At 39.2% G+C, this 15403-nt stretch overlaps 1 long non-coding RNA gene across 1 annotated transcript; it reads left to right on the top strand.

Moving 5' to 3' along the window:
• Positions 1-5474: 5474 nt before the first annotated feature.
• On the top strand, positions 5475-14629 carry LOC309442327. The gene is made up of 5 exons (XR_014184587.1): positions 5475-5621; positions 8541-8987; positions 10054-10364; positions 13867-13953; positions 14109-14629. It is a non-coding gene; the product is annotated as an uncharacterized lncRNA (long non-coding RNA).
• Positions 14630-15403: the final 774 nt, after the last annotated feature.

The raw sequence follows: 15403 nt of genomic DNA, 5'->3' as shown, positions 1-15403 counted from the left end.
GTGTTGCTGGACGTGAACATTTTGGACATTATCACAATGTTGGGGAAACAAGGAAAATAAAAAAGGAGGGGGGAACTCTATGTGACCAGTTTAAATTGGCTGGCAAAAAAATACTTACTGGACACATCTTGAAATTTTTCTCCTTGAGTGGAGGATCCCAGCAGTGGACAAAAGGCACTTTTGGAAGCAGCGGGGGGAAGTTTACACAGATGGTATGTGAGAACTGGCATTGTGCTCGGAGATGTGGTGGGGCAGAGAAAACGCTGCCCTAAATAGAAGGGACAAGATGCTGGGTTTAATTTAGAAATGCTATTGGCATTTTTGTCACTGGAATGTAGGGAGCCACGAGTCTGCAAATGAAACAACCCAAACCCTTCACCACAATCATGGGGTGTAAAAAAAGTGTGATGGGTTGGCATTTCCAGGCTTTTATTATATATATATTTTTTCCTTTGATTTGGCACATTCTGGAGTCACCTATTAAGTTGCTTAAAGATGTTTTTGAAGTACAGAAGGTCAGCCTGGACAGAGGATTGAAGCTGTAAAAATGTTCAAACAATTCCGGCTCTTACAACTGTTAGAATTTGCAGTGATCACAAGGAAGTGACATTGTTCAATAAAAAATTAAATTAAACAAAAAAAGGCAAGCCACTCAGCAAGGACATAATTCACACATTGGTCTGACAGGTTTTTTTCTACTCTGTATGAGCTGACCAAGTTCAGTTGTTTGTTAGATGCATTTTGGGGTTTTTTATAGTACAAGAGAAAGTTGTCACTAATATACCATCCTCCTCCTTTCTTATGAAAATGTGCTCACTCATAAAACTACTGGAAGAACAGAGAAATATGGTTAGTAACTCCTTGATAAAGCTGGATTAAGATTTTGCTTTATTTATGTTAGCAATAATCATTGTGGTTTAGTGGCATTTGAAACAGCTGGAACCTTCTGTTTCAGCTGATGTTTTGATATGTCATTTTTTCTTGGACTTTGGTCCTGATTTTCTGGTCTATGTGAAACAGGCAAACCATTTATGTATCTCAGAGGAGTGCTTTTAATTTAGGAATTTAGAGAATTATCAAAGGTGGTTATTTTAATCTCTGCCACTCATTCAGATGCCTTAGTCACTAAGGGCTAGGTTAGAAAATAGATTTAGGAATCTAAATTGGCACAGAAGTCAATTGCAAGTACTATTTCTTTAAACTAAAACTAAGTCCTGAAAACCTTTGCTGAACGAAAGCCTAGCTCCAAAGGTACTTAAATACCGTGCAACCTTTCTTCCTGGCTTTAAAATAAGCACGTTTTAAAGTGCTGCACGTGCTCAAAGATACCTGAGGCTTGATAAAGCTCAATGATGAGACAGCACGTGTATGACCAAACCCTTGCAAGATGGGGACAATAGGAGTTCCCTTGCTTGGAATCCACCTGGGAAATGAATCCTCCACACCACTGACTTCTGTGATTTTTGTCCAAGGCAGAGTGAATGTGCAAAACTGGGACAACATGTGGATGGAGCATCTTTGGTTCCAGTAAACTGGGTCTGCCTAGAAAAATGTTGGGAGAGATGCAGGGACAGCAGCGGTGGGTTAATTTAACTCTCCTGGGTGTGTTACAAACCTAAGTAGTAGATTAGATGGCAAGTTTATTGTATGATGGGATAAGTTCCCAAGCTTTTCACGCTGCTGCTTATCTCCTGAGAGCACTGGGCAGGGCTTCCAGGGTAATTTGAGTGTGAAAGGGAAACAGCAGAAGCTGTGGCACTGCAAGAACCAACAACTGTTCATGAGCCAGTCACAGTACTTAACTAATCCTCAGTCTTTGCTTCCAAGTTGCAGAGCCTGGAAAACTGCAGATTTTATAACGGAGGGTCAAATTGTTGAGGTTAAAACCTCCGGAGGTTGCTAAGCAAGATTATTTTTTTATAGGGGCAATCTGAATATCCAGTGGAGCTGAGAAACTCTGAAAAGGGAATTAAGAGAAAAAACTTTTACGACCTTATCTGGTTCTGGGTAACAAAAAATTGGTCATAGTCTGTGATTTCAAATTTAAATTATTTGGGAAATTGGGCTTGAGACATGCAAGCACTAGTAGGAGATGCTATGCATGTTCTATCACCCTAAACTTGGAGTCAGGAACCACGGTTTGCACCCACTGTGGATGTCTACATGTAGCTATTCGCATTTCCATTGAGAAGCAAAAACTAGAAATAAATTAAGCTTTAGTTGCTTTATTTATTTTCTGATTACTACATAGGATTTGCGTGAAATATGCATGGCACATTTTCAACCTGTACTTGGGATAAATGCCACTTCTAAGTGCTTCTCTTTCTTTCTGAGAGATCCTAGGGTGAAATGGTGAACATCTCTAAGGACTGAGTCCTTTATGGTGCTGTCAGCTGTCAGCTGACATTCCTAAATGTGTTTAGGAATACCCGTGAGATTACAGAATTGATGTAAATGCTGGTGTCCCGGGAGCCACCCACACGCTGCCCCTGTTTCTGTGCTGAATTGCTGGAAGGTGCTTCACAGGAGCTTTGCTGAGAGCAGGTCAGACCTGGTGCTGGCATGAAAGGGAAGCAATCAGAAGGAAGTGCAGATAATATCTGTCACCGCTGATGTCTGTGTCTGTGTAAGTAGATAAGGTTTCAGGAGATAAGTTCTCTAAGACCCATAAAATTCCTTCTTTTTTTTGTACACTGCAAATGGTTTCCTTTGTTCAGTTCTTTACATCGGCTCTTGACAGCATCAGTGTGTGCGCATCAGCGCCTCGGGATGCAGGTTTGCATCTCGGGCCCTCCTGAGAGGCTCAGCTCTGTCTCTTACCCATAGCCCATAACCCCCAACATCTGGGTTTGCTTCTTAGAGGTGTCGCTTTTCTTTCAGATGCAAATTTTGGTAACTGTGACCCAAGACTTTGTCACTTTGAGATTTGGCTGCAGTGATGTGCTCTAAGCCAGGGCAGGGCTGAACTTTCTGTAGCTTGAGTTGGCTGATGCAGATGGAATAGTTGCTACATGTCTTCTAATTCCTGAGTTTTATGTCCAATGGTAATTTATGTCTCACCAGCCCCAAATGTAGATAATCAATATTATATATTAGATTCGCTGTGTGAATGCAGAAGTTCTGAAGAAAAGTAGGCTGTCCTAAAGCTCATAAAACATCCATATCCTGCTGTCATTTCATAATGGACATGAGGTTTGAGCATCCTACAATGTGGGATGTGTGGCAACTTTTGTACAGGACTCGCTTGGAGGGACTTTATGGATAAGACATCGAACATATTCAGAAAGCGAAGCTAAGGAAAAATTATTCTAACTAAAGCTTAGTGAGATCCAGATTTTCACTTCTCAGGGTATATCTTATGATTGAGTCTTATTTCCACTCCTAATGAAAGCAATAAAACAATCCAGAAAGCTATTACAGAGCATGATTATAAATAAAAATAATTGTTGGTCAATCAAGTGATTTGTTTGAATAAGAAGAGCAAAATATTTCATTTAGATTTCAACTTGAAATAGTATGGAAAATAGGAAAAAAAATGCAATGCAAAATTGAAAATGTTATTTTGAAAATATAGTAATTTTCAGCAAGATGATTCTTTTGATTTTCTCTTCACAAAAGGGACATTAGTCAAGATCATCACTCTTACACAGATGTTTTGGTTTCATTAATTGGCAGGTTCTGAGAGTCTAAATGTAACTGACTTGTATATGAAATATACCTAACGGTATGTTAAAATGCTGATCTAATCTCACTGAGTTTAAAGTGTTCATATGAACCTATAGTATGCAAAAATATCTGAAACCGTCCTACAGATAAAGGTTTGGTATGGTGGCGTTTGTTTGTTGGTCAGCCAGAGTATGTGCATGGACAAAATTACAGTAAGGAAAAGGATTAAACAAATTGCACTGATTTTTTCCATCGGTCTAGAACTTGTCTTTATCAGATGACATTTTTTAATGGTGTTATCTTCAATAGTCTGTTGCAGTTCACTTTTATTTGCACATGCCGAGTCTAAGGAAACCTCTCAAATATTTTCTGGCCAACTGCAGTGGTATCCTAGAAGAGCCCCCATTTGTTGAGGAGGTAAATCCCGTTCTCTGGTCAACTCCAGCTGCAGCTGTTTGCATTTTTAGCCATTGATTTGCATCGCAGTCGTGTGTAGCTGCTCCCTCCTGTGTGACACAGAGAAACCCGCTCCTGTAGCTGTCCCTTGGTATTAATGGAGACCCAATGACGCCCATGGGAAGCTGTTTTTCTCTTGGTGGCAATTAAGCTCAACGGTAGCTTTTGGAATCAATGGAAATTAAATGCAGATAACAGGCATTAATTGAACATTTATTGGAAATAATTTAAATTATGTATAGCTGTGATTTGGTTAATGGAAATTAATGACTACAGCTTGGGTATAAGCAGAACTGCTGGAATGTAACAAAAGTCAATACAAGCTGTTACAAATGGCTGAGATAAGGAAGTACTTATTGATATTAGTGATCTTCAATATTTTCCATTGGAACTATAATCTAATACAGACCATGTTGTTGTGGACTTCATCTGTAGCAGAGGGGTAAGAAATTGTTAATAATATCATAGACGTAAAGTGTCACTAATCCGGTAACTTGCTACACTGGGTATTGGAATAATTAATGCGATAGATCATTCTTAATTATACTCTTGTATTTACAGACAAACTGAAACTGAGGCTGTTATTGATTAAAAGAAATGCCATATTGCAGACTTTTCTAGCCCTGTAACTATATTGTTCTTGAATTTCATATAGTGTAGCTTAGATTTTTACATCTGATTTGAATTACTTGAATGTCTTAAAGATCTGTGTTCCAACCAGATGTGAGAAATGGCTTTGGTTTGGAAAGTTTCAAGGAAGGACCACCAAATAATGAGGAAAAAAATAACTCTCTGTTATTTTTTCCCCTACACCTTCAATGGAAAAAAAAGGAAAAATAAAAGTATCCCAGTTTAGTAATATGACTTGGGATCCTGTCAGGAAAATGTTCTCTACCTGCAAAGTATCTTTATCATTTTTCCAGCCCAAGGCTGGGCTTGATAAACTTCTGTAAATGACAGAATTAAACATTTCTGTGCATAGTATTACTATTTACTGTGCTTTATGCATGTTCTGTCACAAAGCCAACACTTTAACTATGCAGAATTTCCTCTAGTTAAGCACCGCTGGCTGTACTAACTATAATAATTGGCTGTACTGATAGAATACATACATTCTAGTTAACCGTACTAAATCCACAACTTTTTAATCTTCTTCTTGTCATTAACTTTTGAAGTTTTTATTTAATTTATTTTTTTTTAATATTTTAAAGTTAATTCAAGTATTCAATTTAATATGAAGCCGTTACCTCTTTAAGAGGAAGATTAAGTCATGTGCTACTTTTGTACCACATTATGTTTTGTTGTCTTGATCTTGTACTTTATCTTTCAGAATCGTCTCCATGTTGCCAAGTTATGTGATAAAGGGTTTTGAAATATTCTATGACATGTAAAGAAAACCCTCTATTGCCATGACATTCTCATTGGTGAACTGGGGATGACTGCTAGAAATTGGCCACAAAAAGAGAATGAAAAAGGCAAAGTGAATTTATCTACAAAAGGTACGTAAAGGTTGGAAATTTCTTTGGAAATACTTCTGAAGCTGTGTTGAAATACCACTGAAAAAATTAACTAGTTTATTATGCCATATACAATGTTTAATGCTGGTATGTATTTCAAGCTAGTGGTAAAAACAAAGGAACTATAATAATCAGGTTACTAATAGCTCACAGGGATACAATCTGCGCTTATCTGCGAGAAGTCCAAGGAGTACAGAGACCACGTTTCAAGCACTGAAAATGACTGGAAAATATAATTGGCATTATTCCTTTTAATCATACCTGGTGATTTGTTCCGGGATTTATAATCTTGACCTTGATATGCTATAAACAGAACTTTCATTTAGAAGAGATTTAGGCTGGTTACGTGTGATAACCCACCTTAAAGTAAACTCTGTAAGAAGATTCCAGGTTATGGAACACCTCCTACCCCTTCCCGTTCCCTGCCAATGGCCACTACGCTGCTTTGGAGAGCTCCTATTTCCACCAAGTGACCACTGAACATCATACGGATGAACCTTCTCTAGAGTATAAACCACTGTCTTATTAAGACCATCAGCATTGGCATTATTTGGGATTGACAGATGTGACACACACAAGTTCAATATGCGACGCTTCAGGCATTTCTGATTTTTTTGGGGGGCAAAACATCAGTGGAGAGACCCCGCCAAGTGATTAAACCCATGATCCCATGGTCTGAGGAAAACAGAGGCTTGGTAACACAGACCGGCTTGTGAGCTTGGACAAGAGCAGATCCCACCAGGCTCCCTTGCACCATCTAAGCTGGTTCCAGCCTAGAAGACCTGTTGAGTGCCCAAATGTCACATCAAGTGTGGCCTCCTTGGCTCCCAAACTAGTGCTCAGATCAAGTCCTGATCCCCTTTTGTCTAAAGTAGAAACTGTAAGGGCAGCAGAAACTCCAGGCCCAACAGAAACAAAATGCTGAAACATTTTTCCTACGTGCAGCTGTGAAATGGACTGAACTGCTCAAGTCTTGGTCCTGATTGTGGCTCCTGTCCAGCTGGAAATTTGGGGCAAGATGACCATTTCTTCTGCAAATTCCTCTTCACATACCATACACACACACGGGATTGTGAAGTGGTTACATCTGTACTGAGGGTTTTGTTATACATTGAGTTAAGCCTTGCTGAAAATGGTAGGTTTAACCACCGCCCTTCTTTTTCTGAGCTGCAGGAGACAGTTCAGCACATGTTTCTGCCCAAAACAAAGGCAAACATAAGGTTGCCCAGGAATTCAAAAGATCTGGGTGGGGAGCCTTGTTGAGTTTGTTTTGGGCAGAGATGCACGTGGAAAAGAGCCGGAGCAGATGGAGCAGCGGAGAGGGAGGCAGAAGCAGAGGGGAGGAGAGGTGGGCAGGCTGCAGGGTGCACAGCCTGGAGACAGGGGCTCCAGCCCCCAGCTTTGCTGGAAAAACCTTGGGAACACGACTAAGGAATCCTCCTCCCATCACGTGAGTCAGGATACGTGATTTAGTAGTGGCTCAAAAGTGGACCACCCTATATTCAATCTTTTCCAAAGGTGTAAACAATTATAATCATCCCAAGTAATTAGAAACACTCCTGTGACTAAAACACACAAGACTCAAGAAATTTGCTTACCTATATTCTTGAAATGCATGACCAAAATACCTTGCCACTACCTTTAACCATTAGAGAATTTTGAAAGGCTGGTTATTTATTAGGCCAAAACAGAGTCAATTTAGGGAAGTCCTTATATTAATTGAAAGTAACAGTCTGAAAAAAAAATTTGAAAATTCCCAGGTAATTCAGTCTCTACTTGTAGTTTATGAACAGTGAGCTTGGTAACTTCTGTATACAGCTGAAACAAAGAGCCTGAGAGCTTCTTTGGTTAATAAATGTAAGTGAAATATTTGAACAATCTGACAACAAACACTGAAACAGGCCCTGGACTGCTTATTTAAGCCACAGTTACAACAAGAGTTTTGGAAGATTTACCTGTGGTAGGACTGCAGATGTGGTTACTCAGAGATTTTGGTAGGATTTTTAAACTCATATAACTGTACTTTATTTCCACATATTTCAACTGGGGCCAGAGTCCTTATCATTGCAGGAACAGGGATTTATAGCACAGTATTCCCTTTAGCATTCATGTGGAAGGCCATGGAGCCCTCGCTCCCAGACTTGCTGATATAAAGATAATCATCTTTGAAGTGAACTTCCTAGGAACCAAGTCCTCCTCCAGCTGGAGGCAATGGAAATGCTATTGCTGACTTCAGTGGCAGTAAATTCCAGTTCTAACGTTTTATATGTCACCTCTTTTTTTTTGGAACTGATACATTTGCTTGAGCATTTGTTACTAATTGCCTGCATTTTTTTTGGTCATGTTGCTGTTAAATGAGACTCGTAATCTATTTCTCATTTTTTAACAAAAAACATTGTGGAAAGGAAGGACAGTGTATGTTGGGCAAATCTTTTAAATATTGAAGTTCTTTATCTCCTTTGTCTTCCTTTTTATTATCCATCCATTTAAAAGGAAGGTCTTTATCATGAGGTTTGGCAAATAGTTCATAAAATGTAAATTCTATTTTTTTATAATACAGAGACGGGGAGAGAGAAATGCCTTAATTTCAGCAATTTATTTATTTTTCCTCAGTAAGTTAGAGCTCGGCATGACTTGAAATGACCGAGACACCATCCCCTAGAATCAAGATTATGCCATGGAAATGCCAGTTGAGTCCCCAGAACAGCACTGTTAGTGGCACCACTCTTTACTGTTATTGAAAAGAATTCAAAGAGGCTGGGGTTTTGCTCTCAAATCCTGTGTTATGTTATCATTTTTCTAGTCTCACGTCATTTATTTTAAAGCAATTGTTTCCTTGATTCACATCCATCCACACATATGTGATACGAAACATTCTGTGCCATATTTTATCTCTCCCAGGGTAGAAGTCTACAATGTGTTGATGTTGATGTGGGATGAGGATGCTCAGCACTTCACCAAACCTGGCCCGGAGCAAAACGCGAAGGGAACGTTTCGACAAGTGCAAGTAACAAATGCACACGGTGAAGGTGGTGATTAAAGACTGTTATAAATATAGTTTCGGATTCGGATGTTGCAATCCTAGGCTGCTTCTGTGTTATTTTTGTGACTCATTTCTTCACAAAGTTCCTCTGATAGTCCTGTTGTTTGTTGTTAATGTTTCCGCGCTGATCCTTTACTTACTATTTTTGTTTAATGATTCTTCACCAGGGGAAGAATTCTGCTCTTAGCAGAACAGGATAAAGCACTGACCTCTACAGCGATGAGTGTTAATCCTGATTCTCTCCTTCACCAAATTTTGCATTGTGGAGAGCAGCGGGAATGCAGCTCACCTTGTCTAACGTGGAGGTAGGTGGACGTTTAGCTACACATCAGCTGGTCACTCACATTACAGAAACAGACACTTGTGGGTTCATCTCACCCCTCTGAGACATTTAGGAGAACATGAATTGAGACCCAGTTGTGTCTCGTGCCACAGATCCTGTTGCTTAGACCTTTGCTCAGCTGGTTCCCATGCCTCAATACTTTTCTTAATATGACTCTAAGTCCAAGAAAACTCCTCCTTAAGGCATTTTTGGGACTTACGCAAACTTTTCAAGCCTTTTCCCTGTTTGTATTGAAGGCGCTTTGATAAACAGGCGCATTACAGGATTTAAAACAACAACTGAAGTCACTTGATAACAAAGCAACATTCGCCACACACTAAAAACCGTCCCTCTGGCTTTCACTTACACGAACATTTTGATATCAGCAGGAAGTGGTGTTCCACAGGCGGGATCTGGTGAGCTGTTCACAGTCTTCTGCATGGACTCATTCATGATTTAAAAAGATAGTTTTGCAGATAAAGAGTTGTCATGCTGAAACCAAGGAAGTTCTTTTGTCACGAGTCAAGAGGTTAAGTGACATGTTTGGTACTCTTGCCTCAAATCGTTTGGGCTTCCCTTAAAATGCAAAATTAGTTTCTTCGAGACGGTCAGTGTTTTAGAACAAATTGCCTTCATGGTTCTGAAAACTGACTAAGAAAACTGGCGCTCAGTAGGGCTGGTGTAATGTAGTCTTCATTTAACAACACACTGCTCAATCTTGCTAGCCAGGCTGGCCAAAATCTCAGTGAGAATCCAAATCCAAGTTTTGCAAATTCAGACTTTTTTTAAGCAACCAAATAAATCTCTCATTTTGGCTATGGAAAAATCTAGCTTTGAATCCGAATTTTGTAGTCTGGGTTTCCTTCTCCTTCCTGTCTGAGGGCATCGGTACGGCAGCTCCTTGACCGAGCTCCTATCTAATTGAAATGCTAGTGGCATGCATATGTGCTAAACGAAGGAATGTCATAAAAAATTTATGAGTTAGTTACACTTTGAAGCAATAAAGTGTTAAAGAGTTAAAAAGACCTCTTTTTTTTTTTTTCCCTCAGGTCCTTCAGGCCAGGAACTGTTTGCAATGCACGGAGCACATTTGGGATCTGACTGCTATTATTATTCCCTTTTGCAACGTACTATACACATATCTTTTCTGATTTCCATGAATATGACAGTGATCTGTGCAGCAGAGCATGATGCAGCGATACGAAACTCTCCCAGCGATTTTCAAAATATGCAACCCATAAATCATTCACCTTAACCTGGGCCCGAATTTGCATGAAACTGGCGCTCAATCGTCTCAAAAGCGAATTTACCCAGAGTCCAACCAATCCCAGCTGTGTGTGGAGCACATGAAGTTCTAAAGGTAGGTTTCAGATGGCTGCAGGGTTTGTAATGGATGCTTTGCACAGCTGTAATGATGAGTGGGTGAGGAGAGTTAAGAATGAATAAAGTGTGGGTGGTGGAAATATTCACCGGGCATGTCATGGCCAAGGGGAGGAAGCACAGGGGCCTCCCAGCCGCCGTGATGGGAAAGACGTCAAGGTTCCCTGGACGTGGGTCCTGGTTATTTATTTCAGCTCTGACACGTTCTCATTAGGAAAGAGAAAAAAAAGTGAAATCGATACCATTTCTTTTGAAAGCAGGGAGCTGATTGTGGCACAGCAACAGAGCTGTCTTGTAATCTGCTTCCAAACGTGTGGGTGCCTCTTGGGTTTCCTCAGCTATTTTATGGCCCATTTTCAAAGATTTCTGTAAAAATCAGGCCAACAATGTCTGCATCCCCTACCACATCAGTGAAAAATTGGACCGCGTTTCAGAGCCATGTAAATTCCTTCTATAAGAAACATTTACGTTTTACAAAGCGTAAATTTAGCAGACCACTTTGCGGGGTGAATTCATCGCTGGTTTGTGTCCCTTGTTACAGTACGGTTACCATGGAGATGGGTTGACTAATAGTTTACCATTAGTGAACAGAAAAATGAGTAGCAGATATAACTGAATATTATAAATGTTTCTTCCAGGATTGCCACGACGTGTTCAGATAGTTAATAAGATAATTCATTCTTACTGGTTGCGTAAGTTCATGAGAACTCACCTATAAGTAAATAAAATCCGAAGTGTAGTTTATGTTTCTATATTGTATTATTATACGGCACAGAAAGTGTAATAAAGCAATCTGTTGACTTCTTGATATTCGTTGTTGCTAGACAGGTTTTCTCGCACACATAAATATACACAAGAACGTTCATGTCTAAGGTCCTAGTAGTTTAAGTACAGTCCATTTCTTTATTAGCAACATATTCTTACAGTTAGGACTTGATCGGGCTGGGAAATATTAGAAATATTTTGACTAACGCACTATTAAAAATACAAGATGTGTAATGTTTGAGTAATGATAGATGTTCACGGCCCAGGCTGAATGGTTGCTCATGCTTCACAGTTGCAACCACGGTTGGTACAGCGGGTAAAAAGATGCTGTTCTGCAAAGCTATTGCCAAACAACTATGGTGGGGTAAAACGATGGCTTCACTGAGGTCTGTGGTAAACTTCATTGGTTTTTGTAGGAGTGGAACATTTCTTTTTGCACAGAACAATGAATTCATTCAATCTGAGAGAAAGTTTCTCAAAGTATTTTGTTTTTAACCAAGTAAAAGTGTCTTAAAGGACAAAAATTGTCTTTAAACCAAGGCAAGGGTTGGTGCCATTGATAAGTGCCATGTTTGAGGTTTCAAGGAAAGCAATGAAAACTCAAAGCCTGCCAGGCTTTCATTCTTTTACGCTAAAAGGCTCATGCAGCAAGAATCTGTAAGTGACACTCAACCGAGACAGAGTTTTCTGAACAGCTGATGTGAAACTTGAAAAGAGGCAACGTAACAAATATAATGTGGGGGGAAGTGCTTTCATTCCAGTTCAGGAACATCTGGTTTATTGCAACAATAACTACTGTAATTATATCACTGCTGGAAAAGCTGCTCTAGGTTAGGTTAAGTTTGTGGGTTTCTATAATAAACACTGCCTCGGAGGAGTGGAGGTTTCGGTATTTCAGCCATGTCAGATCACGCTGAACTGAGCTGTGATTTGAGGCAAAAATAACAAAATATGGAAAACATAAAAGCATTGTTTCTAACCATATATTTCTTGAGATATACTCTCGGTTTATCTGTCATTATAGCGAGTGGAGGGTATGCCAAGGCAGCAAATTGTTGGATGACTGACCATATTTCACTGATAAAAACTAAAGAAGTAATTTTTCTGTCAGGCTTATTAATACTTACAGTAATACATATTGCTGTAATAAATAAACAAGCATCCCACAAAGGACAGTAAATGTCATTATTCTCACTTTACATACAGGGAGAAGTCAGGAATCTGCCTTTGGTCAGACAGCAGCCCAATGGCAGAGGTTTTCCCAGTAGGAATATAGTGGATTTTTCCAGATGAGTGCTTACGTGATAGTGCTTACTACCCAGCCACTGTACTAATTCACTACTCATTAAAAATGAAGTTTTTCAACTGCAGGACAATGCTTTTCTATCTCATGGAAAGTCTGAGTCTACACCAGTTTGTTACTGCAGCAGAACCAACTGAATTCTCCCAGTTGCCAAGTGTATTTCCTGAATATTATGCAGCAGCAAGAAACAATTGTCTATTTTCTTGGCAACAGAGCACATTTACTGACCATAGCACCAGTAGCATTCAGAGCAGGATTTGGGCTGCACTTGGATCTGCAATGGGCTGGACGTTGCTCTTGAACATGTTCTCATAAGCTGCAAAATATAAATAAACCAGTTTGCATTCTACAATTAGGGCAGGCCTAACCTTGATTCTGTGAGAAATATTCTGTAAGTCTCCACAATTTTAGTGTATTAACAATGTATAAAAAAAGAGTGGGTAAACATCTTGCTGATAAGGAGAAATAGGGATGTCATTCTACATATATGAATTCCCATTAAAATGCTTTGTCACTATAGAAAGGGGTGTGATAATCCAAAACTGTCTCAGACCTTTGGGACTTTAAAAAAGATTAAGAAAGAGATATTTGGTTATTGTAGTTTGCTTCTCTACCTCCATCTCATGATCTGAGGTTGTTTGCTGCTCTGTGTTCAGATTCACACATTTATACACAGCAGATCAAACAGAATTTACAAGTTATATGTATGCACCATTTTAACAAATGACCCAGTGTTTTTGCATGCTCACGCTGGCACAATATTACCCGAGCAAGAATCAACTTATATCACACATGCAAATGTGGATTTGTGTGTGCAGAAGATTCTGTTTTATAAATGAAGGTTTAACACTATCTTTAGTCTTATCTCCTGCAGCTAAGACAATTTCTACCAGCTCAGTGCTTGGAATTGAAATGATTCCTTTGCTTCAATACATACATAATAAAATAATTCCAGATTATCACACACCATTTTTTCTGTTATTCTACCAGAAAAGTTCAAATTAATGGAGTGTATAATAAATTGCATCACTTAAATGGCAATTAAACTCCATTGAAGGCAGACCAGTGAAAACATCCTGTAATTTTCAAAGCAACATAGTAGAGAAAATAACAATGTTGGTTTAAAGTTCCAAGAAAAAGTAGATTTATTTTGATATAGGATTAGCTCTATCTGAATTCTCCAAGACATTATGGAGTTTAGTGCTAATGGTCATTAGACTCATCAGTCATACATATAATTTTTCTTCCATAATGTTCTTTCTTTGTATCTTTTGTTTATCTCTCTCTCTATATATACACCACTTCTATATGTGTACAGGCATATATACATATAGATTTTGTTGAGAAGGGTGAATCAAGAGTCACCCAACTTTCTCCATTTTCATATAAATCTTTTTTTTTTCCCCACATAAAGTCATATGAACCATAAACAGAAAAATGTCTCCAACTTGAAAGTTTTGTATTTCTCATCTGTCATCTCATCACCGGTTTTACGAATCTGGTAAGCGAGCTGCTGAAATTTTTATAAATATATATATATATGTATATGATCATATAATGGATACTTTTATATATACTCCTGTTTGTTTGTTTATAGTCTTTGATTACAGGAATCACCACAAATGGCTTATTTCTTTGTGATTTTGTTGCAAAAAGGTTAAATCTCAGAATTACAAATGGCAGAACAGATCATCAACTGATTTGAGCCATCACTCACCTGGATCAAGAGGACTACAGAGCAGTTCATATGAGCCAAAGTACGGAAAGGTTTGTTTTCAAGATATGTAGAAATAGGAATGGTCTGATGATGAAACAAATGAGGTCTTAGCTCAAAGTTTCCTACACTCATGCTAAATGCCAACTCCAACTCTGAGCTGGTCCTTCGGACAGGAAAAGTCAAAAGTGAAGGGTTTGCAAGCTGCTGGCAGCAGCACTGGGCATGCCTTAACCGTGCTAGCTTTAAAATACCACCTAGAGCTGGGATGAACTCTTCACCTTTCCTTTTTTTGATGCTAAAAAATCTACATCTCCTCCCATCTAAAAAATCTGCTGCCTGCCAAGGCATTGAATCTTGGAAGACACTGAATATTGCCTGGATAATGCTCGGTGTCCTCAGATGCCTTTTTTGTCAATGGCTCTAGATACCTTCCAGCACCAGGCACCCATTCAAAAAAACGGTAAGCTATTGCAGACTTTTCTTTAGTTCATGTGATGTCAGGCAGTCTGGGAGCACGTAGGATACAGTCCTGTAAAACGTTGACCTTGCTCTCTTTTTACTCCAAACTGGGGGTGGGCAATTCTGTATAATCCATAACTTGCATGATTGAACGTATAGACTAAAAGAAAAGGTTGATTGGTTGTTATTGTTTTCAATAACCAAACAAAATAAATAATATTAACAAATAGTGGGCTGAAACATGATTTAAATAAAAATGCAAAAACAAAACCAAAAAACAAACCTACAGCAGAAAAGTTTGCTTGTAGTGGGCTGCCTTCCTCCCATAGTGCTCATAAGTCATCAGCCCTTGTTTCAAGTGCTTTCCATCTCTGCTAAGCTCATATCAGAATTACTTGCGCCCAAGACGGCGCAAGCTCATTTCCAGGATTGGGTCCTGTGCTGCGTTGCAGTGAGAGATATTTAGTGGCACTGGCTGCTCATTTTTGCAGCAGAACTGGGGATGGGAAAGGTGCAACCGTGCGAGATTCCTCCTTCCTCTGGAGATGTTCCTCTTGAGCTCCAAGGCCTCACTTGTTTCAGGACTTTTCTCATTTAGAATGTTAGTATTGAATGGAAAGCTTGCTTCTCTGCGAAGAAACAAACAAAAAAAGCTTTTAAGTGGGGTCTAGCAGACAGAACAGAGATCTGGGGTATTTGCAGTGATGTTATGAAGCTTAACAGCTAACAGTTTTCCACCACGCGTAAGAGAAATATGAATGAGGGCTGTAATGCA

The sequence above is a fragment of the Streptopelia decaocto genome (assembly GCF_964273445.1).
Source record: "Streptopelia decaocto genome assembly, chromosome: 7".
Taxonomy (NCBI): Eukaryota; Metazoa; Chordata; class Aves; order Columbiformes; family Columbidae; genus Streptopelia; species Streptopelia decaocto.
The sequence above is the reverse complement of the archived record's forward strand: the minus strand, read 5'-3'. Positions and strand labels throughout refer to the sequence as shown.